The sequence below is a fragment of the Oryctolagus cuniculus genome, chromosome X (genome assembly GCF_964237555.1).
Source record: "Oryctolagus cuniculus chromosome X, mOryCun1.1, whole genome shotgun sequence".
Taxonomy (NCBI): Eukaryota; Metazoa; Chordata; class Mammalia; order Lagomorpha; family Leporidae; genus Oryctolagus; species Oryctolagus cuniculus.
This window is the reverse complement of record NC_091453.1, coordinates 34,435,493-34,446,772: the sequence shown is the minus strand read 5'-3', so window position 1 is coordinate 34,446,772 and position 11,280 is coordinate 34,435,493. Positions and strand designations below refer to the sequence as shown.

Genomic DNA, 11,280 nt, shown 5'->3' with positions numbered 1-11,280 from the left:
TCCACTGCCTTCCCGGGCCACAGCAGAGAGCTGGCCTGGAAGAGGAGCAACCAGGACAGAATCCGGTGCCCCAACCAGGACTAGAACCCCGGGTGCCGGCACCGCAGGCGGAGGATTAGCCTAGTGAGCTGTGGCACCGGCCAGTATATAAAAATTATAAAAATGACAGCTGTAAAGCAGGCAGCTTCTCACTCATGACACCCAATATGCCTGCACTAGGTTGGTGGGAGCAGCATGGGTGATATGTCAAACACAAGCTCTCTAGAATGAGAGCTCTCTGGAAAAGGGCTTATTGCATTCTTACAAACGTTAGCAAGAAAAGGACCAGGTCCTGGGACAAGTTCTACAACTACCAGCAACAAGGCTAGGTAGCAGTTGGAAACATATCTGCTGGACACAAGAACCAAAGTCATTATTAAAATGCAACATTGGAGGAATGAAAGCATACATTGTTTACATTGAGCTTATATTGGCTGTAGATAAAAAGAGGTAGGCAATGGATGTGGGGAAAGTTTGAGGACAGGACAGCCCATAAGAAGTACTTGTTGCTTCTGGATTGTTTGAGGTTAACAGAAAGTTCATGTGTAAGCAGGAAGGAGTGGTGACTGGGGCATCAGCCATCAGAGAGGAGAGTTTTAATTCAAGGTTTCAAAATACATTCAATTACACCAGTCTTTTTATCATTATTATTTTGAACTGTAGTTGTTATCAGAATTAACTTATCTCAGCTCTGACCTTTGTAATATTTAAGACAACTCAGAATCATTCTTGTAGCAGAAGAGAACAGAAGCCATTAACGATAAGGGAGCAAAGATGCAAGCCAGGCAGAACCATCCAAATTCACAGGCGGCTCTAGTTGCTGGCAGAGGAGTGCAGTTCCAACAGACAACAACTTACTGAGCCTGACAGATAAAGATCTGCAAGGAGACGGAGGATGCCCACGGCCATCAAAGTATACAAGCTTCAGCAGATACAAGAATGAAGTCCAATCAAAGCCCCAAGCATATCAAACCCAGACTAGCAAATGGCAAAAAGAATTGGCAGGGCCAAAGACAGGTCCGAAGTAGATAATTCCACTATTGTGGTTTCCAGGATCAACAAATTTCTCCATGAACTGATCATTCAGTATGAAACTCAAGAGTTTTGGGGCCGTAACAAATGGGTCCTTTCTGGTGGTCCATACCAATGTGTGCTTGGGGGTATGATGATGTGCCATCTCCACAGTCTCACTGGGCTGTTATATTGGCAAAGTGCATCACTATAATTCTTTTTATCTGCTTCGTTACTAAGGAAGTCTTCCCTCATGCTCTGGTTGAAATCACAGGAATTACCTTGAACTGGACTTCGATACCAGCAATCTGTGCTACTCGAAGTCACCATGTAGATGGTGGAAACAAGGCTAAGCACACAAGCAATTACAAATGCTGTTGCAAAATGGCTATCAATTTTAGCATTCCTACTGCTGCAGGATGCTTCAGAGCCAGAGGTCGTGTTCTCTCGTGTATCAGCTGCACACTGAAACAGACAACATGCCTGTCCTCTCCAAACCGAAGTTTGTTAACATCTGTATCATGCATGTACACATGGGTGCATCCAGGGATGAATAGCCCAAAGGGATAGTTAGAACTTGGGTTTATATACCATCTTAGGCTAAAACAAAGAAAAAGGGGGTATGGACTTCTGAGCAAGGTAAACAGGTTATGTAAAAGTGATTTGGGAGAGTACAGTAAACAAGGGTTTTTTAGCAGGATGTGTTATATGGATTTAAGTCAATGGCTTCTCCATTGATGAGTTAAGAGTCCACCTCTTCCTGGTATGGAAGAAGAAGGCACTTTGAAATATACACCTTGGCATAATAAATGTTTTAAACTGCAAGGATTTGAGAAATGACAGGGTAATTTGAGGGTAGCATGCCCTGAACCCCATCATTGCACACCCTGGAACTCCATGCATTAAAGACTTAGACAATCTGAACTGAAACTTCTCTTTCACCACCCCCCCCCAAAAAAAAAAACTGGTCTTATAAGGATCCTATTGCAAGTCCAACCAGATGGGTTTATTTTTTCTGACTTCCTATCCCTCTTAAATTCCCACCCTTTAAAAATTATTTATTGGTGGAATGAGAAGGCCATGCCAAGGTGACCACTGGCAAGCGAGTGTCAGTTACTCAGGAATGGCTTTGAAACCCACCTGGCAACAGAGCCTGCCTGGCAACAGGCTGGGATTGGTTGGGGCATAGACCGCCCCTTGACCAGATTGGCTGGTCTTGGCTATATAAGATGTAGTTCCAACTGTAATAAACGAGTCTAAGGGTTGCTCTCCTCAAGCCTGCTTTCACCCGACTCCCAGGGTCTGTGTGGTGACTCCGCGCCTCTTGCCCCCACCACACTGCTCCTCTCAGAAACAAATCCACTGCAACATTGTTGAGAAATCAACGGCAACAATTTATTAATTTATTTATGTAAAATACAGAGTAATAGGAAGAGAGAGAGGGAGGGAGGGAGGGAGGGAGGAAGGGACGGAGGGAGGGAGGGAGGGAGATATTCCATCCACTGGTTCACTCCTCAAATGCCCACAACAGCCAAAACTAGGCCAGGCTACAGCCAGGAACCAGGAATTTAATCTAGGTCTCCCACCTGGGTGACAACGACTCAAGTATTTTGAACCATCATCTGTTGTCTCTTAGACGCATTAGCAGGAAGCTGGATAAGAAGCAGAGGCAGAACCCAATCCCAGGCATTCTGATATGGGATATGGGTATCCCAAGGGGACACTTAACCTGCTATGCCACAATGTCCGCCCCTAAATTCCTACTCTTTAATTTACCTGCCTTCTTGCACTTCTATCACCTTGTTTGAAGGACATTGGAGAAGAGTATTTATATTTCAATGGTAAACTCTTTTTGTTCAGTATTATAAATTCTAGCCCTGTTCATTACTTTTAAATATTTTGTTATTCTTTGTAAGCTGTAGGTAAGTGATAGATATGGAAATGAGTCCTGCCTGGCAATGGCTTAAATTTTTAATTTGCTTTTCATTTTATCTGAAAGGCAGTGAGAGAGAGAGCGAGAGCGAGAGAAAGAGCACTCTCATCTACTGCTTTACAATCTAAATGCCCTCAACAGCTACAACTGAGCCAGGCTGAAGTCAGAAGCACAGAACCCAGTCTGGATCTCCCAAGTGGGCGACGGGGACTGAAGCACTTGGGCCATCAGCTGCTGCCTCTCAGGATGTGCATCAGTTGGAAGTGGATCTGAAATTCGAGCCAGACACTCCAGCATGGGATGCAGGTGTTCCAAGAAGGGACTTAAGCAGTGCCCCTGGTAGTGGTTTTAATTTATTTTCTCCTCCTTGTGGGGAAAAAAAAAAAACACAGTTTTGTGGAATTTTCAGTTCATCTCAACATTGCTTTACCTCATATAAATTTGTGCTAGTATGACTTTTTCCTTGCACCAGTTACAACATCTGCCTGGTTCTCTTGAATCACAGGAGTGACAAATGTGCTCTCCTTGCCCAAATGTTGGTCAGGCTCCCTCCCCTGGCGCCCTCCACCTCCCTCTCCTGGCTCTCTTCTTGCAGGGCCTTCACAGCCCAGCTGCAGTGAGAAGCCCTGATAAGTCAGTTTAGCAACGAATCCCTCAGCCTTTGATGTCTCGGCCCCTTAGTAATTTTGCAATCCGTGAGCTCTTTCATTTTGCTCTTGGCTGTAAACCCCCAGCTGTCTATGCTATACTTGGAACTGAGCCCCATTCTATACTGAGGTCTCTCCCCTGTTGTAACAGCTCCTGAATAAAATTTGGTTTTACCTCTTTAACTACTGTAAGACCCTGATTTTCTTTAAAAGGAGTAAAGGCAGTTCTTTACCATGTGTTCATTTTTCTATCTATAGGAGAATCATGACTTTACCTTTTTTCTGAAAATTCTCTTTCAACAGACTTCTCTGGCTCTCATCAAAGCCTCTCTCTCGCTTTTGCAAAGGAAAATTGATTCCATACGGATGTCTTAAAGCAAAGCTTTATGAAGTGCTCCTTCAGTGCCTAGCCATTTCATGTGTGATGACTCTGCAAGGATTTTCCTATCCAAAATTGTTAATAAATAAATTTATAAATGTGCCTATATAAGAATAGATTGCATATCAATAAAAGTATGAATTTATGAATACATATAAAGAGCTCCCAAGAATCAAGAAGTCGTGTGTAAACAGACATTTCTCAAAAGAAAACATACAAATGGCTAACAGGTACATGAAAAAATGTTCCACATCACAAATCAGCAGAGAAATGCAAATCAAAACTACAATGAGACATCACCTCACTCCAGCAAGATTGGCTATTATCAAAGTGACAAAAGGTAAAAGTGTGGGTGAGGGTGTGAAGAAAATCCTTGCATGCTGTTGGTGGAGATGTAAATTAGTACAGTCATTGTGGAAAACAGCATGCAGCTTCCTCAAAAACCTAAAAATAGAACTACCATATCATCCAGCAATCTCACTTCGGGGGTATATACCCAAGGCAAATGAAATCCACCTCTCAAAGAGACATTGGCACTCCTATGTTTATTGCAGCGCTATTCACAAATAGCCGAGAAATGGAAGCAACTAAATGTCCACTTGTTGTGGGGGTGACTTCTGGGCTAGGTTTGGTCTAGGTTTTTATCTCCACACAAGAAAGAATTCAAGGAGACACAGATAAAGGTTAGCAGGAAAGCAAGATTTATTTAAAGGCCAAGAGAAAAAATGCACACTCAGGAGGGAGAGCAGGCAACCTCATGGGAGTGTTGCAATTACAGTTTGGGGTCATCCTTTTGTAGGATGGGGTGGTGCCTGGAGCAGGGCTTTTAATTGAATATTCAAAGACGGCAAGGTCTCAGGTGAGGTTTGAGTATCACCCATGTCAGTATGTCCCCCCACCCCATTTTTAAATCTCAGAAGTGTCATGGCTTCAGGAGCAAGTGGGGCTGCAGCATATGTGCAGTAATCTTGGAAATCTCATAGCATCAGGTGCATGATGGGAGTGGGCATGCTGATCGTGATAATTTCATTATCATCGCAGGCACCCAACCTGCAGCCGTGTTAGATATTTCTAGCAGGCAAAACTGTGGCAGCTGTGAAGTAGGCAGGCATACAGGTTAAAATTGATTGGATTTGTGAACTGGAAAACCACGTCTTCGCCATGACCCTGTGTGGCCTCATGCCCCCACCTGATGCCTTTGCCATGCCCCTGAGTGGCCTCATTCCCCTACCTGGCCACACCTGGGTGCCGACCAGCCAATCAGGTTAATTAACCACTCCCCTTTGGAAGTGGGTTAAAAGCCGGGACACAGTGTGGCCCGGCCCTGCTCTTTTTCCCTGGCCTCTTGCTAGGAAGGGGCTTGCTATAGCCCGGCGCCTCCAGGGTGCATGGCCTTCGGGCCATGTGCTCTAGGCTTCCTGGCCTAGATGCTCTTCCACATGGCTGGTTCCTGGTGCTCGGTATGAACCATTATTTACCTCTCTCCTAAATAAAGCTCTCACTCTCCTATGCATCTTTCTCACTAAATAACAGCTTAAAACATACCATGCTGCCTCATTTATCTGTGCCGGTACTTAGAATTCTTCTCTAAATATTAGGCAAGAACCCTCTTGGGCTTATTAATATCGGGGATTTAGTAATAAACCCGTGGTGAAATCGTAAGGCACCCCAAATTCTGGTAGCACATGTGGCACCCCAGATAGCATTTCTAGGGAACTTTAAGGGGCCACAATTCAGGGTAAATTTTAGGGGGTCTTTTCCGATTTCAGCTGCATCTACACAGAAGGGGCTGGGGTTTGGGTGGTGCATGTGTTAGCAGAGACGGGTGGGATAGGTTCTTGTCTTTGGCAAGAAAGAATTCAAACATGAGACAGAGAGGCGTGGTAAGCAAGGGAGCAAGATTTAATGGGGTGGGCATCCATCAGGACAGATGGGCCCCTCTCCAGACAGAATCTGAGAGACAGCGCCCAGTCGCTCAGTCAGGGGAGAGCAAGGTTACAGGGTTTCCTGGAGAGAATACAGCTGGCAGGCCAGGCAGGCGGCTCAGGACAGAGCTGAGAGCTCAGCACGCAGCCTGCACTCAGACCTGGGCTTTAAGGGAATGGGGTCCAGTTCTTCCCATTGTTTCTCCTTCCCCTCCTCCCTCTTCTCCAGGACAGAGGCTTCGCTGAGTGTGGATTAGGTAAAATTCCCCCCCAAGGTTTCACTATTGTGTCATCAGACTGGGGAGCCCACCTGGTGCTGGGCAGAGGGGCTTCCCCTCCGGTGCCTTCCTTGGGGGAAGGCTGGGAGGTTTTATCGCCCAGTGTTCAGGCTAGGGACCCAATTTGGTGCTGAGCAGAGAGGATTTTCCTGGGGAGTTTCCTTGAAGGGAAGCCTGAGGCCACTGTGAAGTTACTAGGGGTCTGGGCAGGACTTTGTGGTGTAAAATACAGAGCACCCACAGATGCTTTCTTTTCCTGAGGTCTCTCTCACACACCTAAGTTAGTTTCCAGCTTCCTCCCCAGCGCACGTGGGGCTGTGGCACAGGTGTTGGCAGTCTTCAGTTCCTCTTCGCTCACTACCTCGCTGCCTACATTACATCCACTGATGAATGGATAAAGGAAATGTGGTATATATGTACAATAGAATATTACTCAGCCATAAAAAGAATGAAATCTTGTCATTTGCAACCACATGGGTGGAACTGGAAGTCATTATGTTCAGTGAATAAACCAACCACAGAATGACAGATATCACATGATCTCAATCATATGTGGAGTCTGAAAAACAGATGATCTCACAGAATTTAAAATTATAATGGTGGCCAGCACTGTGGTGCAGTGGGTAAAGCTGTGGCCCATGGTGCTGGCATCCCACATGGGCACCAGTTTGAGTCCCAGCTGCTCCACTTCCAATCCAGCTCCTGGCTAATGAGCCTGGGAAAGCAGCAAAAGATGGACCAAGTGCTTGGGCCCCTGCATCCATGTGGGAGACCCAGATGAAGTTCCTGGCTTTTGGCTTCAGCATGGCTGAGCATTGGCCATTGAAACCGTTTGGAGGATGAAGCAGCAGCAGGAAGATTCTCTCTCTCTCTCTCTCTCTCTCTGTCTCTCTCTCTCTCTGCATCTCCCTCTGACTATAACTCTGCCTTTCAAATAAATAAGTAAATCTTTAAAAATTAAAATAACAATATAATGGTGATTACCAGAGTTTGAAGAAGAAAGTGGGGGAGGAGGGAAGTAGGGAAAGGAGATGCCCAAAGGTTGATTGATAAAAACTAGGTTATAGGTAAGTAGCAGTAAGAAGTTCTGGGACTTCATTGCACAGAATGACTATAGTTCATGTTTAAAAAGAAAGAAGAAAGCAAGCCATGTTTCTTTCCTATCTCCAAACAAGGACCTAGAACAAGACTCTGCAAAGAGTTTGTGCTTGCAACAATATCCTTCAATGATGTCAGTCTGACAACCACCTCCACAAAGGCAGGAGGCAGGAATCATGCAAGAATGACAGAGCTCAGAAAATGGCTCAAAGATGGAGTCCTCATTCAGACTCTGGATTTCCTCTTGATAAAATGTCCAAGATATGCTGAAGGTCATCTTTTTTATTTGAGAGAATCAGAGACACAGAGACAGACGGAGAGAAAGGACTCCCATCTGCTGGTTTACCTCCCAAGTGACTGCAAGAGTCATGGCTGGGCTGGAGCCAGGAGCTGGAAATGCAATCTGAGTCTCCTACATGGACGTCAGCAATCCAATCGCTTGAGTTATCACCTGCTCTCTCCCATGGTCTGCACTGGCAGGAAGCTGAAGTCTGGGGGCAAGAGCCAAGAATTAAACCCAGATACTGCAATGTGAGATGTAGGCATCTTACCCATAATCGTAGCTGCTGGTCTAAATGAGCTCCCCAGATATCCTGATTTTAATCACACAGGAAGGAGAGTAGAGGAATGTCGCTCCCCCATTCGCGGAGGAACGACACCAGACCCTGCGCTGTTCTTTTGTCTGCTCGGCTCTTCCTGGGTTAGCTGCCGTTCCCTCACTCGCGGAGGAACGATGCCGTCCCAGGTTAGCTGCCGGCCCCCCGCCTCCGCGGAAGGGCGACACCCCACCCCCACACCCCACCCCACCCCACCCCAGCCCCCCGCTGCTTTCCCCCGCTTCCGCGGAGGAGCAGCACACCGCCGGCCGGCTCTCTCGGGGGCTGCCCAGATGTTCCTCAGGTGTTCCCCCAGATGTTCCTGGTGCATGTTGTCTCTTTCCTCCTTTATAGTCCTCTGCCACCAATCCATGCTCTGCTGCCCACACGCCGAGCACGCTGCTCTCCTCCAATCAGGAGCAGGATCAGCTCCTGCAGTTTATTGGTCGAACTGGAGGCAGCTGCGTAGAAGTTGTTTGGTCTCTCTCTCAGCGCCATATTGTGGGAGAGCAGATGCATAGAATAAGTCTTAATTCCAGTAACTTAGTCTAGTCTCAGTTGCTCCCCACAGAGGAAGAGTTAGAGAAAGTTAATCAGTTTACAGTTGCAGGCAAAACCAACAAAAAGACTGTTTCACATTACTGAATGTATCTGAAATCCTTGACTTAAATCCCATCACAGCCAGCCACCAGGGCCACCATGCTCTATTTATTTAAAAAAATTTATTTGAAAGGCAGATTTACAGAGAGGCAAAGTCAGAGAGAGAGAGAGAGAGAGAGGTCTTCCATCCACTGGTTCACTCCCCAGATAGCTGCAATGGCCGGAGCTGTACGGATCCAAGGCCATGAGGAGCTTCTTCCAGTCTCCCACATGAGTGCAGGGGCCCAAGCACTTGGGCCATCTTCCACTGCTTTCCTAGTGCACAGCAGAGAGCTGGATCAGAAGTGGAGCAGCCGGGATTCAAACTGGCACCCATATGGGATGGCAGCACTGCAGGTGGGGGCTTTACCCGCTATGCCACACAGCCAGCCCCCCACCATGCTTAATTGCAGGTAAACTTTCTGGACTGTTAACACCAACCATTAGAAAAGCAACAAATATTTCTCTTTATAGACTGACCTATCCCAGAGCCCCAACTGAGCCCTACTTGGTGTTATCCTGTCCCTCTTATCTATAACCAACACAGGTTTACTGTGACCAACTTATGCCTTCCATAAATATATGAGGCATACATGTTAATAAATTTCTGTTTTCCTCTTGTTACTATGTTGTTATAGAAGTCCGTTCCGATTAAGAACTACGAAGGGAGCTAATGGAGAGCTGACATAGCTGAGATGGGGATGCCAGCTGAAGGTAGTAAGAGCCATGGCTCAGAGACAGCCTGTCATGCATTTCTCAGATTAAAACTCCCAGTGTCCTCTGGGAAATACACAAGCAACCACATTTGTTTTCCTCGAGGACCTAGCCTGCTGCCGAAGGACGGAACACTTCTTTTGGCCCTTTGCTGGTCACCAATTCACCCAACCGGAGAAAGCAAAGTTCCCTATATCCAAATATGGCTGTGGTTTTTCTTCTTACCTCTCCTTTCTTGAAGATAAATCTTTTGATAAAACCCGTCTTGGGGCCGGCACTATGACATAGCAGGTAAAGCCATTGCGTGCAGTGCTGGCATCCCATATGGGCACCGGTTCCAGACCCAGCTGTTCCACTCCTGATCCAGCTCTCTGCTATAAGCAGTGGAAGATGACCCAAGTGCTTGGGCCCCTGCACCCACCTGGGAGATCTGGAAGAAGCTCCTGGCTCCTGGCTTCGGATTGGCCCAGCTCCAGCCGTTGCGGCCATTTGGGGAGTAAATCAAGTGAATGGAAGATTCTCTCTCTCTCTCTCTCCCTCTCCCTCTCCCTCTCCCTCTCCCCCTTTCAAATATTTATAACAAATCTAAAAAATCCATCTTTTATATTTCTTTTTTTAATTCAAATAAGTTAGTGTAGTAATAATTCACAATATGCCTCTGAGTTTTTCCTTGATACATGTCAGCTAACTTCTGTGACCCTGCACTTCCTCAGCTTGTAAAATCGGAGTATGAAATACACACATAAAGAGAAATGAGTGCAATCATGAGACGGTGCCCAGCCCTGGATCTGGCACATATGCAGAAAAGCTGCCTTCCCAGATAAAATTACTGAGGAAGGTGTTCATTCTAGCAGTTCCCAAGCATCACAGGTAGGAGCTGAAGTGGAATGCTTGGGGGGAATTCTAATCAATTCACCATCATGGGTGTGTTAAGCTCCTCTCACTGGGCAAGATACCAAAGGATGGACTGGAAGGGGCCCTCACTTCCACCACAGACCACACTAGAAGAATTGCCAGGTGCTTGCATTCTCTGTCTCCCACTCCCACCCCCTTCTTCCAGATAAATCTTCTGGCCCACTGCTCACTCATGACAGGTATTTCTCCATGTGGGGCAACCCATGCTCGTGTGTGTGTGTGTGAGTGTGTGCATGTGTGTGTTCACTTTCTCACCTTTTAAATCAGTTTTATCATTCTTTGCACCTTTTACACGTCAGCATGTAGCCTCTTTATCTTTGTACATGACAAGATTCGGGAGTGAAATAAATAGCTCCCCCTCCCACATCACAACGTCCTCAAATCTTCATGACAAACAGGCTTGGACCTGGTCCCGGAGCCAGAGAATGAAATGTAATAGGTGGAAGACAAACAGCGAGGCAGAGCCTAGCAACAGGGTGAGTCAGAAGGGTGCATCACCTACAAAACGACCCCGGCCTCTACTCTTCTTATCACTGGCGATGCCTGTTGCTTCCGACATGGAGCAACGAGATGCAGAACAGTCAGAACTCGTGCAGCGAAGCCTGGAACAATCTGTTCCAGGTCTATAGCGAGGGCTCTGGAGCCCCGCAGGCAGTTGCAGTAATATTCTCCTGCTGTTGACTTCGAAGCCACCTCTAAACCTGCCTGGGGGAAAGCCATAATGTAACACAGAAAACCACTTAATAGTTAACTGCCCCCCAGAAAAACATGGATTTGTTCCTAAATTGCTCCTTGAACATGCAACCCCAAAATGTGTGAAGATGGGTATATAAAAGCCCTCCAAAAAGTTCCTGGAAAATGCAATTAAAAGATGCTCACTTGGGTGCAAAAAAAGTTTAAAATCCATGCATACGAGGGGTCTTTAAAAAGTTCATGGAAAATGTGTATTGTGGAAAAAAAAAACCTCTTATGTGTTTCAAAATGTTTTTGCACCAAAATAAATTTATCTTCATTCCATTTCCTGTGAAATGTTGAAAATCCCTGCATATGTATACTTGTCCTCATGGTGCCTATCATCTCAGTTTGGTGGTGGGATATGATTGAAG

At 46.2% G+C, this 11,280-nt stretch overlaps 1 pseudogene; it reads right to left on the bottom strand.

Annotated features, from left to right (window-relative positions):
* Nucleotides 1-746: 746 nt before the first annotated feature.
* On the bottom strand, nucleotides 747-10,733 carry LOC100358036 (claudin domain-containing protein 1-like; annotated as a pseudogene).
* Between the last annotated feature and the right edge of the window lie 547 nt (nucleotides 10,734-11,280).